General features: G+C 40.9%; 1 protein-coding gene across 1 annotated transcript in view; it reads right to left on the reverse strand.

The window, feature by feature from the left end:
* The window catches only part of LOC109866658 (leucine-rich repeat and fibronectin type-III domain-containing protein 2), a 112,130-nt gene that overhangs the window by 45,693 nt on the left and 45,321 nt on the right, over positions 1-21,116 (reverse strand). The window contains exon 2 of the mRNA XM_020455440.2: positions 6,663-6,778. The gene's annotated coding sequence lies outside the window, so the exon portion shown is untranslated. The remainder of the gene's footprint in view (positions 1-6,662; positions 6,779-21,116) is intronic.

Raw genomic sequence — 21,116 nt, forward strand, 5'->3', positions numbered from 1 at the left:
AGACCATCTTACCTGTATACATGGATGGACGCATCTCCTGTTGGATGCCATGGTTGCCCTTAGATTGAAGATGTAATCCGGAGACAGGTGGTTTCTCCATTTCCTTAGCTATCATACTCAAAATCCACTGATTTAAAAACTTGTTCCTCCAAAACGGGAGAGCAACACTTGTGCAGTTTCAATACACAATACGTTTTTTTAAGTCACGTTAGATAGGATTACCTAGACATACTGACCAGCTCAAATAGACAGAAGCTGGCAGACCAATCCAAACTAATCTCTCAGAATGTCCAGCCTACTCATTATCTCAGCCAATCATGACTTGCGGGAAGGTTGCACCCTTTTTCTGTGGCTAAACCAACTAGGCTTGTAATTTAACAATTGTATTTGTATTTACAGACGGCATAAAAGTTTGTAATTAAGGCACATGAAAGTTCACAAGTTCATGAATGCATTTCTGCCAATTAACGCATTTTGATTTTAAAAAAAGTTTACATTCAAATCGCTCTCCTGTGCAGTAGTGACTCGCAACATACATCTAGTTTCCTGAAACAGGGTCAAATATACTAATTAATTTTAAATGGATGGGTTTATTGGTAGTAAAATAGACATGTTATAACATTTTGGACCGCCAGGCTGCAGATGTCATGCAATCTGTCATTTTTGTGTTTATTCTTTTTCACAAAAACAATGACAAGTTTGATGTCGGACAACAATAGAATGACTTTAATCTTGAAATCTTTGGTAGTTTAGCACACTACTGTACTCACTCTGTTTAGCACACTACTGTACTCACTCTGTTTAGCACACTACTGTACTCACTCTGTTTAGCACACTACTGTACTCACTCTGGTTAGCACACTACTGTACTCACTCTGTTTAGTACACTACTGTACTCACTCTGTTTAGCACACTATTGTACTCACTCTGTTTAGTACACTACTGTACTCACTCTGTTTAGTACACTACTGTACTCACTCTGTTTAGCACACTACTGTACTCACTCTGTTTAGCACACTACTGTACTCACTCTGTTTAGCACACTACTGTACTCACTCTGTTTAGCACACTACTGTACTCACTCTGTTTAGTACACTACTGTACTACACTCTGTTTAGCACACTACTGTACTCACTCTGTTTAGCACACTACTGTACTCACTCTGTTTAGCACACTACTGTACTCACTCTGTTTAGCACACTACTGTACTCACTCTGTTTAGCACACTACTGTACTCACTCTGTTTAGCACACTACTGTACTCACTCTGTTTAGCACACTACTGTACTCACTCTGTTTAGTACACTACTGTACTACACTCTGTTTAGCACACTACTGTACTCACTCTGTTTAGCACACTACTGTACTCACTCTGTTTAGCACACTACTGTACTCACTCTGTTTAGCACACTACTGTACTCACTCTGTTTAGCACACCACTGTACTCACATTGGTTAGCATATGCCTACATACAGTTGAAGTCAGAAGTTTACATACAGTTGACATCGGAAGTTTACATACACTTAGGTTGGAATCATTAAAATGTTTTTCAACCACTCCACAAATTTCTTGTTAACAAACTATAGTTTGGCAAGTCGGTTAGGACATCTACTTTGTGCATGACACAAGTCATTTTTCCAACAAATGTTTACACACAGATTATTTCACTTATAATTCACTGTATCACAATTCCAGTTGGTCAGAAGTTTACATACACTAAGTTAAATGTGCCTTTAAACAGCTTGGACAATTCCAGAAAATTATGTCACGACTTTCGAAGCTTCTGATACGCTAATTGACGTCATTTGAGTCAATTGGAGGTGTACCTGTGGATGTATTTCAAGCACTACCTTCAAACTCTGTGCCTCTTTGCTTGACATCATGGGAAAATGTAAAGAAATCAGCTAAGACCTCATAAAAAAATTGTAGACCTCCACAAGTCTGGTTCAGCCTTGAGAGCAATTTCCAAATGCCTGAAGGTGCCACTTTCATCTATACAAGCAATAGTACGCAAGTATTAACACCATGGGGCCACACAGCCGTCATTTGCTCAGGAAGGAGATGCGTTCCGTCTCCTAGAGATGAATGTACTTTGGTGCGAAAAGTGCAAATCAATCTCAGAACAACAGTAAAGGACAGTGTGAAGATGCTGGATGACACAGGTACAAAAGTATCTATATCCACAGTAAAACGAGTCCTATATCGACATAACCTGAAAGGCCGCTCGCTCAGCAAGGAAAAAGCCACTGCTCCAAAACCGCCATAAAAAAGCCAGACTACAGTTTGCAACAGCACATGGGTACAAAGGTTGTACTTTTTGGAGAAATGTCCTCTGGTCTGATGAAACAAAAATAGAACTGTTTGGCAAATTAATTATGTTTGGAGGAAAAAGGTGGAGGCTTGTAAGCCGAAGAACACCATCCCAACCGTGAAGCAGGGGGGTGGCAGCATCATGTTGTGGGGGTGCTTTGTTGCAGGAGGAACTGGTGCACTTCACAAAATGGCATCATGAGGAAGGGAAATTGTGTGGATATATTGAAGCAACATCTCAAGACATCAGTCAGGAAGTTAAAGCTTTGTCGCAAATGGGTCTTCCAAATTGACAATGACCCAAAGCATATTTCCAAAGTTGTGGCAAAATGGCTTAATGACAACAAAGTCAAGGTATTGGAGTGGCCATCACAAAGCACAGACCTCAATCCACTAGAACATTTGTGGGCATAACTGAAAAAGGGTGTGCGAGCAAGGAATCCTCTGTCAGGAGGAATGGGGCAAAATTCACCCAACCTATTGTGGAAAGCTTGTGGAAGGCTACACGAAACGTTTGACCCAAGTTAAACAATTTAAAGGCAATGCTACCAAATACTAATTGAGTGTATGTAAACTTATGACCCACTGGGAATGTGATGAAAGAAATAAAAGCTGAAATAAATAATTCTCTCTATTGTTATTCTGACATTTCACATTCCTAAATTAAAGTGGTGATCCTAAATGTTTACTAAGATTAAATGTCAGGAATTGTGAAAAACTGAGTTTAAATGTATTTGGCTAAGGTGTATGTAAACTTCTGACTTTAACTGTAGATATTCCATTAGAAATCAGCTGTTTCAAGCTACAATAGTCATTTACAACATACAACACAATGTCTACACTATATTTATGATCAATTTGATGTTATTTTAATGGACAAAATAATATCATTTTCTTTCAAGAACAAGGGCATTTCTAAGTGACCCCAAACTTTTGAACGGTAGTATACATGTAAAACAACAGTCACTTCAGAACAAACTTCCTTTAGATTTTTTGGGACTATCTGTTGTTCCATGTAGGTAATCTGTTATTCAATGCTAATATGTGCTAATAGCCAAATAAAATATTTAATCAAATCATTAGTCAATATATCTTTTTTTATACTTCAAGGGGTGTTAAAATTCAAAATCAAATAGCTAAATGATCCTTGGTATGACCTTCTTATGCAATTCCATATAACTTAGTAGAACCCCCTGTACCCCGGCTTAGACAGGGCTTAGCCTGGACATTTTTGTAGGGGTTTGCATTTCTTGCTGCACAGGACACTTCTCCGTGACAATAGAGTGGCCAAATTAAGATAGCACACCTGTAGGGAATATATCATATTCAATGGCCAGCCTTTAATTAAAAATGCTGATCAGGAGTGTGTGGGTTTCAAAAGCAACCAATTGGTTTGGAACAAACCCCACCGGTTCCCTGAATCAATGACTGCTGTTTAACCTAATAAGCACAGATAAAGTAACAAATGGTGTTTACGAGACCAATAAATAAAGTTAATAAATATTGGACCTCTATTGACGAGGTTTCAAGCTCTTTTTGTTGTGGCTTGAATGTCTGCTGCTGCAGTTCCCCAAAGAAGCAGCTCCGGATCGTAAATTCAACATTAGTATTATATTCCCCGGCTTCCATCTGAACGCTGTTGAGGACAACAAGACAATTCAGTCCGAAGTGCATATCCTTGAAGTTACAGCTAGCACTGACAAATAGGTTAATCCAATGTTTAGCATTCTTCTCAGCTTTGATGTCGAAAGTAGTTTGACAAATCTCCAGAGTCACTATTTCCTAGACAAAAAAGCAACAACCAATCCCTTGGTTTGTGATGTTTTTCCACAAGACACAGAGTAGAGAGTGTATTCTATTGCTGACATTTTGGGGCCAGTTTATGAGCCAATTTATGACTGTCCGAGATTACTAAGAGGACAGACTACTCCTTATAGTGTATACAATAATAATAATATAATATAATACAATATATACTCCTACACATGTAGACTTTTAGAGAACAAAGTGGGCCTGGTGCCCAACACTGAAATATTAACCTTCAATAAAAGGCAATCCCTGGTGATTTGCTGTCCGCCAACTGGATTATACATAGCTTCCTGGAAAGCCATCTCCAGGCGCGAGCAGCATTACGAGGCTGCATTAAAAAGGAGATTCCTCTTGGCGGACACACAGAGGTCTGGATTCTGCCACTCCTCTGCCACTATTTATATCTGCTGCCTGTGATCCCAGTGGTCAGACAGCCTAATGAGATGGAAGCTATTCTAAAGGGACAGAAGATTGGATAGAGGTGTATGTGTTTGCGTGAGTGCGTGTGTGAATGCGTGCACACAGTGCCTTCAGAAAGTATTGACACCACTTTACTTTTTACACATTGTGTTGTTACAGCCTGAATTTAAAATAGATTAATTGAGATGTTGTGTCACTGGACTACACACAATACCCCATAATGTTGAATTGAAATTATGGTTTAATGTTTTCAAATGAATTAAAAATAAAAATCTGAAATGTCATGAGTCAATAAGTATTCAACCCCTTTGTTAAGGTAAGCCTAAATAAAGGAGTAAATATTTGCTTAACAAGTCACATAATAAGTTGCATGGTGTAACGGGTGCGTGTTGGTGGCAGGGAAGTCAGGCGCAGGAGAACGAACTTGGTAAAAACGGAGTTGTTTAATAAATGCCAAAAGCCAAAAACCAAAATGTACAAAATAACAAAAGTGGGTACAAAACCCATCATACACCAACATAATACATGCACATTACATACAAGCATACAATCTCCGACAAGGACATGAGGGGAAACAGAGGGTTAAATACACAACATGTAATTGATGGGATTGCAACCAGGTGTGAAGGAAGACAAGACAAAACCAATGGAAAATGAAAAATGGATCAGTGATGGCTAGAAGGTCGGTGACGTCGACCGCCGAACACCACCCGAACAAGGAGAGGGACCGACTTCGGCGGAAGTTGTGACACATGGACTCACTCTGTGTGCAATAATAGTGTTTAACATACTTTTTTAATGACTACCTTACCTCTGTAAGGTCCCTCAGTTGAGCAGAACATTTCAAACACAGATTTAACAACAAAGACCAGGGAGGTTTTACCACTCCTCACATAGAAGGGACCCTATTGGTAGATGGGCAAAAAAAACAGACATTGAATAACCCTTTGAGCATGTTGAAGTTATTAATTACACTTTGGATGGTGTATCAATACACCCAGTCACTACAAATGTGTTCTACCTAACTCAGTTGCCGGAGAGGAAGGAAACCACTCAGGGATTTCACCATGAGGCCAATGGTGACATTGAAAACAGTTTCATTTAATGACCGTGATGGGAGAAAACTGAGGATGGATCAACAACATTGTAATTACTCCACAATACTAACCTAATTGACAATGTGAAAAGAAGGAAGCATGTACAGAATACACACATTCCAAAATATGCATCCTGTTTGAAACAAGTCACTAAAGTGATACTGCACAAAATGTGGCGAAGCAATTCACTTTTTGTCCTGAATACAAAATGTTATGTTTGGGGAAAATCCAATACAACACATTACTGAGTACCACTCTCCACATTTTCAAGCGTAGTGGTGGCTGCATCATGTTATGGGTATGCTTGTAATTGTTAAGGGTCTTTTTCAGGATAAAAAAAGACACGCAATGGAGCTAAGCACAGGCAAAATCTTAGAGAAAAACCTGGTTCAGTCTGCTTTCCACCAGACACTGGGAGATTAATTACATCTAAAACACAAGGCCAAATATACATTGGAGTTGCTTACCAAGACGACATTGAATGTTTTGAGTAGCCTAGTTACAGTTTTGACTGAAATCGGCCTGAAAATATATGTCAAGACCTGAAAATGGCTGTCTAACAATGATCAACGACCAACTTGACAGAGCTTGAATAATTATTTTAAGAAGTATGTTTAACTATTGTACAGTTCAGGTGTGCAATCCTTTTAGAGTCTTACCCAGAAAGACTCACAGCTGTAATCAATGTCAAAAGTGATTCTAACATGTATTGACTCAGGGATACTGAATACTTATGTAAATTTGATATTTCTGTAACTCATTTTCGATAAATGTGTAAACCTTTCTAAAAAAAGTTTTTCACTTTGTCATTATGCGGTATTGAGTGTAGATGACTGAGAAAATGTTGCTTTAATCAATGAGTTCTGTCTGTAACGCAACAAAATGTGGAATATGTCAAGGGGTATGAATACATTCTTTAGGCACTGTGTGTGTGAGAGATGGGTTGTAGAGTGTGTGTGTATGTGGTGATAGAGGATGTGTGTCTGTGTGTCCCAGTGAGAGATGGGATATAGGATGTAAGACTCACAGAGATCCGGTCTGGGATAATTAAGTGGAGGAGTCCCCTTAGGTTAGGCTTCCATTATCTTTACAATTTAGCAAAGGCCTTGGTCCTGAGCTCATTGTGACCATCACAACACCCTCCTGTAGGGAAGAGAGAGAAGGAAAACACAATTTAAACATGAACCCCATCTCAGCACATTCCCCCCAATTGAGACCTTGATTTCGCTATGAGCAATGACGACTTCATGACATTCCATTGATTGTAAAAGTAGTTCTGTGAGTTGCTTTCTCAGTGAAAGGACATCAGGGTTGACTGTTTTGCCCTAGAGCAAGCCTCCAGGTGTCATTCTGATATGAGTGTACAAGCCACCAGGTGTCATTCTGATATGAGTGTACAAGCCTCCAGGTGTCATTCTGATATGAGTGTACAAGCCTCCAGGTGTCATTCTGATAGGAGTGTACAAGCCACCAGGTGTCATTCTGATATGAGTGTACAAGCCTCCAGGTGTCATTCTGATATGAGCGTACAAGCCACCAGGTGTTAGTCTGATTGGAGTGTGCAAGCCTCCAGGTGTCATTCTGAAGGGAGTGTACAAGCCACCAGGTGTCATTCTGATATGAGCGTACAAGCCACCAGGTGTTAGTCTGATTGGAGTGTACAAGCCTCCAGGTGTCATTCTGAAGGGAGTGTACAAGCCACCAGGTGTCACTCTGAAGGGAGTGTAAACAGTAAGCTATAACAAGTAGGTGAGCTAACCTGAGTAGACCAGGACTGACAAACTCATGATCCTAATCTATACATGAATACCTATCTGACTTGTTTGGGATGAGAACCTGCCTTTGCTCAAGGACACAACACTACCTCTCCTGTCCCGTCCCGTATAGAAGGAGCTCCAAGTGCTGTGATTGGATCACATCTTACAAAACACCCTGTTAGCGAGCGTTAGCATTAGCACAAGGCAGCGTCATCCGTCAGAGAACCAGACAGGCCGTGATTCACGGCACAGCTGCGAAAACAACAACAACGACTGCAAACTAAACCTGAACTCAGGGAGAGGATTTATGCGCAAGCGAAAAGCCAGGTCTGACAAGGAAAGGACCTTTTCCCAGAATCCTATCACTCTCTCTGTAGTACCAAACCACTTACTTTATATTAGTTGGCACAGACACATGCATACACACACGATAACATAAGCACTATACACATGGATTTAGTACTGTAGATATGTGGTAGTGGTGGAGTAGGGACCTGAGGGCACACAGTGTTGTGAAATCTCTGAATGTATTGTAATGTTTTTTAAACTGTATAAACTGACTTAATTTTGCAGGACCCCAGGAAGCTTTGGAAGCAGCTAATAGGGATCCATAATAAATACAAAATAAATACAAAATACAAAAATACTGCCCTCTTCCTACCGCAAATCAATGATCAATTATGGGAATACAGCTCCAGTTGCACAATGGTGAACTAGTCTGATGGACCTTAAAGGATCTCATGATGCACAGTTTTATGACATAGTACAGCATGGTGAAATGTTTGGTTCCATTGTTTCCATTCTCATATCCAATTACATAATCATACATGAATTAAGGTGAAACTGAGAAGCTTGCATGTACTCATAATACACTTTCACAAGAGCCATGTAACATAACATCCTGCAAATGGGATGTAAAGCTGCAATCCATAGCGGTGAAACTGCCACGTTCGTTACACTGAACAAAAATATAAACCAAACATGCAAAAATGTCAACGATTTTACTGAGTTACAGTTCATATAAGGACATCATTCATTAGGCCCTAATCTATGGATTTCACATGACTGGGAATCACAGATACCTGAATAAAAGGTAGGGCGTGGATCAGAAAGCAGCCAGTATCTGGTGTGATACATTTGCCTCATGCAGCGCGACACATCTCCTTCACATATAGTTGATAAGGCTGTTGATTGTGGCCTGTGGAATGTTGTCCCACTCCTCTTCAATGGCTGTGTGAAGTTGCTGGATATTGACAGGAACTGGAACACACTGTCTTACATGTCAATCCTGAGCATCCCAAACTTGCTCAATAGGTGGGTCTCGTGAAGAGGGCACGACAAAGCCTATTCCCCCTCATGAAACTGAAAAGATTTGGCATGGGTCCTGACATCCTCAAAAGGTTCTACAGCTGCAACATCGAGAGCATTGGTTGCATCACTGCCTGGTACGGCAATTGCTCAGCCTCCGACCGCAAGGCACTTCAGAGGGTAGTGCGTACGGCCCAGTACATCACTGGGGCCAAGCTTCCTGCCATCCAGGATGTCGACACCAGGCGGTGTCAGAGGAAGGCCCTAAAAATTGTCAAAGACCACAGCCACCCCAGTCATAGACTGTTCTCTCTACTACCGCATGGCAAGCAGTACCGGAGTCCAAAAGGCTTCTTAACAGGTTCTACCACCAAGCCATAAGACTCCTGAACAGGTAATCAAATGGCTACACGGACTTTGCATTGTGTGCCTTCCCAACCCCTCTTTTATGCTGCTGCTACTCTCTGTTTATCATATATGCAGTCACTTTAACTATACATTCATGTACATACTACCTCAATTGGCACGAACAACCAGTGCTCCCACACATTGGCTAACCGACTGATCTGCATTATGTCCCACCACCCGCCAACCCCTCTTTTACGCTACTGCTACTATCTGTTTATCATATCTGCATAGTCACTTTTTTCTATATGTACATACTACCTCAATCAGCCTGACTAACCGGTGTCTGTATATAGCCTTGCTACTGTATATAGCCTAGCTACTGTTATAGCCTCGCTACTTTATATAGCCTCGCTACTGTTATAGCCTCGCTACTGTTATAGCCTAGCTACTGTTATAGCCTCGCTACTGTTATAGCCTCGCTACTGTTATAGCCTAGCAACTGTTATAGCCTAGCTACTGTTATAGCCTAGCTACTGTTATAGCCTAGCTACTGTTATAGCCTAGCTACTGTTATAGCCTCGCTACTGTTATAGCCTAGCTACTGTTATAGCCTAGCTACTGTTATAGCCTAGCTACTGTTATAGCCTAGCTACTGTTATAGCCTCGCTACTGTTATAGCCTCGCTACTGTTATAGCCTAGCTACTGTTATAGCCTCGCTACTGTTATAGCCTAGCTACTGTTATAGCCTAGCTACTGTTATAGCCTAGCTACTGTTATAGCCTAGCTACTGTTATAGCCTAGCTACTGTTATAGCCTAGCTACTGTTATTTTCACAGTTTTTTTTACTGTTGTTTTATTTCTTTACTTACCTATTGTTCACCTAATACCTTGTTTTGCACTGTTTGTTAGAGCCTGTAAGTAAGCATTTCACTCTAAGGTCTACACCTGTTGTATTCGGTGCACGTGACAAATAAACTTTGATTTGATTTGACATGTCTGGTGAGTATGCTAGGTTTTGGCCTTTCTAGGGAGTTTTTCCTAGCCACCGTGCTTCTACACCTGCATTGCTTGCTGTTTGGGGTTTTAGGCTGGGTTTCTGTACAGCACTTTGAGATATCAGCTGATGTACGAAGGGCTATATAAATAAATTTGATTTGATTTGATATGCAGGCTATGGAAGAACTGGGACATTTACAGCTTCCAGGAATTGTGTACAGGTGAGCAGGTGAAGAAGTCGGATGGAGGTCCTGGGCTGGTGTGGATACACATGGTCTGCGGTTGTCAGGCCGGTTAGACGTACAGCAAAATGATCTAAAATGACATTGGAGGCGGATTATGGTAGAGAAATTAACAATAAACTATCTGGCAACAGCTCTGGTGGACATTCATGTAGTCAGCATGCCAATTGCATGCTCCCTCAAAACTTAAGACATCTGTGGCATTGTGACAAAACTGAACATTTTAGAGTGGCCTTTTGTTATCCCCAGCACAAGGTGCACCCGTGTAATGATCATGCTGTTTAATCAGCTTCTTGATATGCCACACCTGTCAGGTGGATGGATTATCTTGGCAAAGGAGAAATGCTCACTAACAGGGATGTAAACAAATTGTTGCACAACATTTTAGAGAAATAAGCTTATTGTGCTCATGGAACATTTCTGGGATCTTATATTTCAGCTCATGAAACATGGGACCAACACTTTACATGTTGCGTTTATAATTTTGTTCAGTATACAACAACAAAGGCCTTACAGTTTTTTTCCCTCTGACATAACTGCACGTGCGATGGAACTGCAGAGCACCTCCTACGATTTGTTTTACCACGATGCTGGATGGATTTCCTCCAAACAAAAACAATAACAAATGTGCCTGGGGGTAGCGGTGGCTCAGTTTGAATTACATTGCTTTCATTTTTCACGTCCTACCCATATCTAGTCTATGTCTGTCCTGGATTACTCTTTCTATCTCTTAACCCATTGTACCCTGCAGACATAAGGGTTCTGAAGGTTCCCTCGTTCTCTCTCTATCTTTCTCTGTCCCATTATCTGTGTGTCTGTTTGTGTCTGTCTCTCTTTCAGGTCTCCCAGCTCTTCTAGTCCCTTTGCTTTTCCTTCTACCTGTATTGCTGCAGGGTTATGCTCAGTGCTCATCCCCAGGTTGGTCCAACACACCAATCGCTTTCATGTCACTCCACAAATGGATGCGATTACTGTGACTGAGGAGCCCAGGTTATCGGAGAAGGGTGACCGACTGTGCTCCTAATCAAAGTGACATGGCCATACTGCAAGGCGAAGAGGCACCCACGGAACGGCTGCACCAGCCTGTCAGCCGCCAGAGCCAGAAGCAGATACATCACCGCCACTCAACTAGTGTTTTACACGTAAGAGCTTAGCTGGTAATCACATGGGGGAAACTGTAATGCACTGTACTGTGTGTGACCAGCAACATGGTGTTGTGAGTACTGTTCTGACACCTGCTAACGAAGGTTATATAATATATCAAATCAAATTTGATTGGTTACATACACATGGTTAGCAGATGTTATTGCGAGTGTAGCGAAATGCTTTTGCTTCTAGTTCCGACAGTGCAGCAATATCTAACAAGTAACATCTAACAATTCCACAACAAATACGTAAAACACACAAATCCAAGTAAGGAATGGAATAAGAATATATAAATATAAATATGTGGATGAGCAATGACAGACCGCCATAGGCAAGATGCAATAGATAGTATAGAAAACAGTATATACATATGAGATGTGTAATGCAATATATGTAAACATTATTAAAGTGGCATTATTAAAGTGACTAGTGTTCCATTTATGGCCAGTGATTACAAGTCTGTATGTAGGCAGCAGTCTCTCTGTGTTAGTGATGGCTGTTTAACAGTCTGATGGCCTTGAGATAGAAGCTGTTTTTCAGTCTCCCGGTCCCTGCTTTGATGCACCTGTACTGACCTCGCCTTCTGGATGGTAGCAGTGTGTATTGGTGTCAGAATGCGTGCAGAGAGGAACGTGTGTGAAAAAGGAATGAAGTTCTGTTGACGTATCCCCCTATGTACACATTGTTCCTTGATAGCCAACAGCTGCCTTATCATGTATAACAAACGTGTTGTCCTGTCTTATTTCTTAACGTTATCATTGAAAAAATATAAATTAGCCCCCAGCTTGGTATCATCACTTTGCAGAGAGCAGCGGTGGGAGAGAGAGATAGTGAGAAAATATATATATCTATATATATATATATATATATATATATATATACAGTGCCTTGCGAAAGTATTCGGCCCCCTTGAACTTTGTGACCTTTTGCCACATTTCAGGCTTCAAACATAATGATATAAAACTGTATTTTTTTTGTGAAGAATCAACAACAAGTGGGACACAATCATGAAGTGGAACGACATTTATTGGATATTTCAAACTTTTTTAACAAATAAAAAACTGAAAAATTGGGCGTGCAAAATTATTCAGCCCCCTTAAGTTAATACTTGCACAATTGGTGGCTGACTAAATACTTTTTTGCCCCACTGTATATATATATATATATATATACAGTGTATATATATATATATAGAGAGAGAGAGAGAGAGAGAGAGAGAGAGAGAGAGAGAGAGAGAGAGAGAGAGAGAGAGAGAGAGAGAGAGAGAGAGACAGACTCCCAGCTTGGTGCTTTGAGCTGACGGTGCAGTTCGATTGTGATTCCTAACAAGACCACTCTTAATAGGCAAGGAACCCAATGGAGCATTTTAATATGCTCTGTAATACATACTGACTATGACTACGTACCAGAATAATAGGACTGGAGTCACCGCCAGCGTCTGCATACAGGCCTATAAAATCCATTAAAATACAGTGCTGAGCCAGAAAAAAACACCTCCAACTAATGGGTATGAACATAAAGATGAGAACAAAAACAAATATCCACACTTTGTATCACTACAATATTATTGGCATTGAATATCTTATGTCATCCAAATACATGTTTTTTGATGTGATTTTGAGGCATGAAATCTGTTATATCTCATCTTCTGGGCCTATATCCCTCATCACCCATGGGAGGGTCATCGGCAAATGAAAACATGGCATGCAAATAAGATTAACTCTGGCAGCATAGGCTTGGTTGCATAAAAGCGCTATGGCCCGGTTCTTGAATAGTGCAAGATTATAAATGATGGCTGTTTAGTGTGGACATTTAGTTTAATATCAGAGCAAATTAAACCACTTTCACTGATTGATTATTTTCCATTTACTGTGGCCACAATAGAAATAGTTCAAGACAAGCAAACATAGAAGCTCTAGCACTTTTATATATGTAGTATTTTGCTATTAAAATCTACTATATAGACATGTTTCCTGCTTTAGAGAGGCACTGCAAATGCAATAACACTACATTTCAACTAGAATGTGGCCTTCTCTAAACTGACCCCTTGATAAAGAGGTAGGGTGTTACTGGGTACTGAAACTATCAATGTAAATCAGCCGCGTTTGGATGTTATAGTGTTAGGTTACATGAAGTAAACAGGTTAACACTGCAGACTGCTAAAGGAACAGAGACTGATCTTTGCCAGCCCATTCATTGTCAATGTTCATTCCCAAAAGAGAGCCAAACAAAGGACAGCTATTTTGTCTGCCTATTACAGCCATATCAACTCCTATCAAAATATACCATCCCTAAGAGCTGGTCACTAACACTCGCTTATCGTATTCATTCAAAAACAGGAATGCAAATGAAAAAATGGTGTTAATACCCCATCCCTCTCACTCTGCCAATTAGGTAACAGTGCCTAGTCCCGTTCTAAATATAGCACTGCATGCTGGTGAAACTCAACCTCTGTGCACATAGAGCAGGAGGCTGAAACACCGGCGTGTTTGTGAATGAACCATGAGAGAGAACAGCCAGAAAGAAGAAGAAAGAAAAAAAAGAAGCAGGAATTAACAACAACAAAAATGACTGAGGCCAAGTGCTTTATATAGATTGCCTCCGATTACGACATAGCTTCATATGCCTACATACATACAGGACCGGCTCTACCACGCAAATCAGCTACAGTCCCATGGGGCCCCCAAGAGCCCCCGTCACGTTTCCTATTGATTCATATCAGCTGTTGTGGGGGCCCGGGGTTTGGTGAAGAGAGGGGTAGAGAAGGGCAGCCAGGCAGCTAGCAATGAGGCTGTCAGAGTCTTGACTAATTGGGGGGAAAACACAGAGCGCCAAAGAAGCTTAGACCTCATTGTTTGTCTTTGATCCATAAAACATGATGAGTTCAATCCCCTTCTCTCCTTTCATTACCGTAATAAACATGCCAGAATAAATGAATAAAACATCCGTCGAGGAAATCACAAAGTAAAAACAACAACCACAACAACACAAAATGATTTCCTGTATAAATGAGTTGGAGAGATGGTACGTGCTTTTGATGGGGAAAATGCCATTGATGGGCCTCACAACTACATATAGATGTAGGATCTTAATTTGAGCCAGTATGCTACAGCAGGAAATCAATCCTGCAGCAACAAGACATTTAGATTAATATGTGGATCATAATTAATCCACCATTTTTGTAGGGGTTGAAAATCATGTCTGATATTTCAAAATGGAAATTACAAAATTCAGAAGCCTTTTTAAACCTCAAATACACAACAAGCACCCCATATGAATTTACAGCCTGCTGTACTTCTCCACATCACACCTGCTCTCAAACAGAGAGGTTGCCAACTCATTTAGGGGGCATTGGATTTCCAATATTTACTTGGATATTAACTTTTAAGAGGCTGTAAACAGCCTTATGGTCGGCTGAGTAAGCAAAACAGAAGAGACAAAGTTGTTCTACTGTGTTTTACAATGCTTTCCTATCCCGTTACATAAATAGAGTAACACCACTCATTTGTTCCAATGAGTCTAATTTTCCCTGATGAATTATGTAGTTTGGAGAGGAGTGGGAGGATACTGCAAATGCAAATCAGTGCAGCACAAACGTTTGCACATGTGCTCGACTGCTTCATCAAACTACTGACAACTGCTGTTTGACAATGTTACGAGGACCACTCAACATAGGTTGCATCCTGCATGCAGTGAAGCACGCAACAGTTCCATATGGTACGATATAGGCACGCCTTAAAAAAAAAAAAAATGTTTGTTGACAAGCGGAGGTAAGCATGATCGGCTTCAGGCAAAGCAGCTTATAGGATTTAGTAGCGATTGAGTATGTTTCATAGATAAATGAATGAACAAAATACAATGACAATGTGCTGCCTTGGAAAGCCATCATGTTAATCCTCCCCGTGAGAATATGGGCGGGTGTCACAGAAGAGAGGTGAGGTCACTGCTTGGACGATTGTGTGCCTCATCGCTACTGTACAATAATACAGATGCCAGAAACCTCTCCCTTGCTGTTTCACTGCAGCATTAAGCTCAGAGTAAAACAAACATCTGCATACAGTTGGCCTTTATGACATCCCTTACCTAAATCCCTCTTAGAACCCTCTATTATAAAAGCCATAGAGAAAGATGCAGTACAGTCAGGGGCGTCATGCAAACCAAAAATCTGAGGGGACACAAAGTACATGAGGATGTCTGGTGGTGGTGGGTGGCTGGGGTGGGGGGTCGGAGGGGGACTAGGCCCCCTGTGTTGAAGTTGCCAAAAAATTACATTTTTTCAAACATGTGAAACAGCTTTTTCCTACAATCTAAAGCCATAATCATTATGCTTAATTCAATGTGAAAAACATATATATTTTCTGCATATCTAAGCATACTTCTTGAGCTGTCTGTATCCTTCTGACTGGTGGTTCATTTTATTTAAAGAAACAAAATATGCTTCTCTGCATTTCTTTTCAAATGTGGGTAAAATATGTGAGTCTTATTCAGAACATTTAGTAATTGCAAGTTCTTCTAAAGTCTACCAACCTTGCCAGCAGACATGTCAGCTAGCTACTCTAACTTGATTGATAGCCTGAAAGGGCTTATTGGTAGCTAGATATGAGGTTAGGAGATTGGGAATCTATCTGGGCCAGCTAAAGACAACTTCATAAAATTGTTAATGAAACATAAAAATAATAAATATACACAGTGCCTACGGAAAGAATTCAGACCACTTGACTTTAACATTTTGTTATGTTACAGCCTTATTCTAAAAATGATTAAATATTTTTCCCCTTCATCAATCTACACACAATACCCCATATTGGCAAAATAAAAACAGGTTTTTAGAAATGTTTGCACATTTATTTAAAACAATTACAGAAATATCACATTTACATAAGTATTCAGTCCCTTTACTCAGTACTTTGTTGAAGCACCTTCAGCAGCGATTACAGCCTCGAGTCTTCTTGGGTACGATGCTACAAGCTTGGCACACCTGTATTTGCTGCGTTTCTCACATTCTTCTCTGCAGATCTTCTCAAGCTCTGTCAGGTTGGATGGGGAGAGTTGCTGCACAGCTATTTTTAGGTCTCTCCAGAGATGTTCAATCGGGTTCTGGCTGGGCCACTCAAGGACATACAAAGACTAGTCCCGGAGCCACTCGTTGCATTGTCTGGGCTGTGTACTTAGGGTCTTTGTCCTGTTGGAAGGTGAACCTTTGCCCCAGTCTGAGGTCCTGAGCTTCCGTCTGGCCACTAACATAAAAGCCTGATTACTGGAGTGCTTTAGAGATGGTTGTCCTTCTGGAAGGTTCTCCCATCTCCACAGAGGAACTCTAGAGCTCATGGGTTCTTGGTCACCTCCCTGACCAAGGCCCTTCTCCCCCCGATTGCTCAGTTTGGCCGGGTGGCCAGCTCTAGGAAGAGTCTTGGTGGTTCCAAACGTCTTTCATTTAAGAATGATGGAGGCCACTGTGTTCTTGGGGACCTTCAATGCTGCAGAAATGTTTTGGTACCCTTCCCCAGATCTGTGCCTCGACCTAATCCTGTCTCGGCGCTCTACGGACAATCCCTTCAACCTCATGGCTTGCTTTTTGCTTTGACATGCACTGTCAACTGTGGGACCTTATATAGACAGGTGTGTGCCTTTCCAAATCATGTCCAATCAATTGAATTTACCACAGATGGACTCCAATCAAGTTGTAGAAACATCTCAAGGATAATCAATGGAAACAGGATGCACCTGAGCTCAATTTTGAGTCTCATAACAAAGGGTCTGAATACTTATTTAAATAAGGTATTATTTTTTATTTGTTTACATTTTCAAAAATGTCTAAAAAACAGTTTTGGCTTCGTCATTTTGGGTAATTGTGTGTAGATTGCTGAGGACATTTTATTATTTAATCCATTTCAGAATAAGGCTTTAACGTAACAAAATGTGGAAAAGGTCGAGTGTATACTTTACGAATGCACAGGGTGGCTACTTTGAAGAATCTAAAATATAACATATTTTTGTTTAACACTTTTTTGGTTACTACATGATTCCATATGTATTATTTCATAGTTTTGATAGTTTTGATGTCTTCACTATTATTTGACAATGTAGACAGTAGTACAAATAAAGAAAAACCCTGGAATGAGTAGGTGTGTCCTAAACTTTGACTGGTATTGTATATATTAAACAAGACAAATCTGAGGGGGCACATACCCTTGTGCACCCTATGGGCATGACACCTCTTTTTGCAGTAACAACAATGATATGTTTTCTGGCCTAGTGCTATGAGAACATGACTGGATTTATGAGTTTATATGCAATGATCCTCTGTAGCTCAAAATGTTTTTGCATGTCAGCAAACGCATCATACCGACTGTATTTCTGTATTTTGACATTTGAAAACCTGATTGTTGGCATGAAAAAACATTGAGACTATATCAATATTGGACTAATGAAACAAATACAAAAAGATAGGTTTTGGGTAGAGTTTTAATTGAAGTCTGGCATAAATCAAATCAAATCAAATGTTATTTGTCACATACACATGGTTAGCAGATGTTAATGCGAGTGTAGCGAAATGCTTGTGCTTCTAGTTCCGACAATGCAGTAATAACCAACAAGTAATCTAGCTAACAATTCCAAAACTACTACCTTATACACATAAGTGTAAAGGGATAAAGAATATGTACATAAAGATATATGAATGAGTGATGGTACAGAGCGGCATAGGCAAGATTCAGTAGATGGTATCGAGTACAGTATATACATATGAGATGAGTATGTAAACAAAGTGGCATAGTTTAAAGTGGCTAGTGATACATGTATTACATAAAGATGCAGTAGATGATATAGAGTACAGTATATACGTATACATATGAGATAAATCATGTAGGGTATGTAAACATTATATTGGTCAGATGCTCGACTAAAGTTCTGGGTCCATACGTGTTAAGAGAAGAGATTGGACCTGGAAGGAAGAGCTTCATCCTCTCTCTTTGCAAGTTACAGGCAAGTCTATAGGCCAAATGTCCTCTCCTCTTCCGAAATTCGAAAGATGCTAATACCTGCGATATTATGATTTGTCCAAAGCACCAGAACTAATACTGCATCAGGACAGATCTACAGTACCATTTATGTTTACGTAGTCTGTCCACGATTCTTATCTGCTTTTTACACAGTGTGTATGATTCTCTTTAGGCTGAGAATAGAGCATGTCTGTGGATAGTCTGGAGGGGCAATTCTTTAGGCTGAGAATAGAGCACGTCTGTGGATAGTCTGGAGGGGCAATTAGGAAGTTTCTGTTAATGGCCCCACTACACACCGTGTCACAGAAGAGGTGAGATGTTTTAGCAAGTTATCTCTGGTTAATGGCTTATTACAGTGTAGCCACCCAGAGAAGAGTTCCATCTCTCTCATGCAGCACACATCTTAACAAACTATGAGTCACACATATCTGCTATGCTAAATGAGATGATGAAGTCACCTAAACATTCCATTACCAGACTAGAAAATGTAAATTGCATGCAATCAAATTAGCATGTGTTACATTGCCTGACACAAGTACCACAGAGGCTATGTACAGCATCCTCAGTGACAACTCTGCCATCTCTAATTCCTGAGCTCAGATCGGAGCTATCTCCATATGCACTGGCAGATGGCTGGACACTTTCAGCAGCCCAGTGATATCCACACCTAGGCACACACACAGCAGATACTTGGCTAGCCCGCCATTGTCATGTTGTCCGTGGGTGAGTGACTGGTGGCAAGTGGCAGGCGACTAGCCAATGGCAGGGTGAATCAGCAGGGTCATGAGTGACACAGACCAATGACAAGGCTCTGTACTGCAGCTTAAGGGATGATAGAGAGAGGAGGGCATGTGGGACTTGCTCGAAGCACACATATACCCAAGGGAATTGTACACACTGCACACAGTGCACCAAACTGCCACGGATTGAGAACAAATCCATTCGGATAGGAGAGAAAGAAGTCAGTAATGTGGAGAGACTCACAGTCAGTAATGTGAGTCTGAGTATATGGCTCATGGTGTGTGTCAGCAGAGCACATTTATTACTCAAAAGATGCTTGCACTTTGTTTGTTTCTTTTTCCTTTAATCTACCACAAGTTGGACAGGTCAGAGGAGTGGGGTTATTGAGATTGCTAAAATATTGAGCCGGACAAATCCATCTCAAATCTAGCTGGTGAAGAAGTGAGAAGTGCTGTGTGACCAGAAGCAACAGCCACAACCACACAGCAGACACAAACGGAGTCCTAATGAATATAAAGTCTGATAACCACTGTTTGATAATGTACAATACAAACTATCAGTGGAACTTAATTTCCCCAGGCTCCAGTGGCCTGTCTGGCTCCAGTGGTCAAATGTGTGTAATTTGCCTCTGTGCTTTCCTTCATGCTTTATTTTGCCAAATTACTTGAGAATGGGAAGGGAGTCAAGGTTATAAGCAGAGAAGGCATTGGTCAACAGCACCTACAGACCACTAGGGAGGTCCAACCAGCCACAGGCAGGATACAGATTAGAGGGGTATCTAGTGTAGCTCCAGCAGTACTCAAGGCCCTGTACTCAAGGCTCTGGCTTCAAGGCAAGATAACTTTAGCTTTGTAAACATCCCCATCTTTGTCTTGGTGAGGCTGGGATACTGTTCACAGCCATAAAACAGCTGTGGCCCGTATGGGAGCAAAGTCCCCCCAGAGAGCTATCTGACAAACACATTACCCAGGCGCTACCGCGTGCACGCAGCCGCGCACACAGACGGCCATGGAAGCATCTGCAATCGACGATTTGTTATTCAATGCAGATGGCAATTACATCGTTTTAGCTGCGTTAGCCAAATAAATCTGCATGTCCTGGGAGACGACAGATGAAACATGAGGGAATCATCAACCTTGGGGGGAAAAAAACTAGCTAGTGTTCTCTGTGGGGGTGTTACCACACACACACTCCAATTCTATGGACTGGGCCATGATTGCGTATGGGGGACACGTCTCACTGTGAGTGGAAAGCAATCAAGCTCACACCCTCAGTCTAATGATTTAAACAAAGATGAGGTTGTGTGTTTGTCGGGCCCTTTTTCTCTCCTAGCCTGGGCTAATGGGACTGTGTTAGCCATAGGACAGCTGTCTGTCTAATCTCTAATGAGTGACACAGAACAAAGTGAAACTTTTCACCTGATGCCATCCTTAGGGATTTGGGAGGTGGATCGGGGTGATTGGTTCTGATCAATTTGAATTGGAATCTCTGCTTCGAAATTTGCCTGGTTCATCTCTGCACTACGGTTCACCTCTGAAGCAAATATAGGCAGGCTACAGCGTTAGACAGGATTCACCTTGACAAATCCAGGAGTGAACATGTTATTGCCAATCTAATTTCATGTTCAAACATGAGTGCGGTAGAGTCATTTATGGTGAAACAAAGAGCACTGACCTCTCCTTCTCCTTGACGGCAGTAAACAAGCTATGTCTTGTTCTCCTTCTCTAGACCGTAAATGTTTGGCAACTGCTCTTCCTTCCATGTGATATACATGTATCATCCTCCATCTGGTTATGCTCTCGACTCAAAGATAAACACAAACAAATGTGAACTTGAAATATTAATCAACTCAACATCAAAATATCTGGTTGGTCTGTCAATCTGCCATGATGTTATTACATTTATGGGATCCCTGATTAGTCAAGGCAGCGGCAACTCTTC

The sequence above is a fragment of the Oncorhynchus kisutch genome, linkage group LG21 (assembly GCF_002021735.2).
Source record: "Oncorhynchus kisutch isolate 150728-3 linkage group LG21, Okis_V2, whole genome shotgun sequence".
Lineage (NCBI taxonomy): Eukaryota > Metazoa > Chordata > Actinopteri > Salmoniformes > Salmonidae > Oncorhynchus > Oncorhynchus kisutch.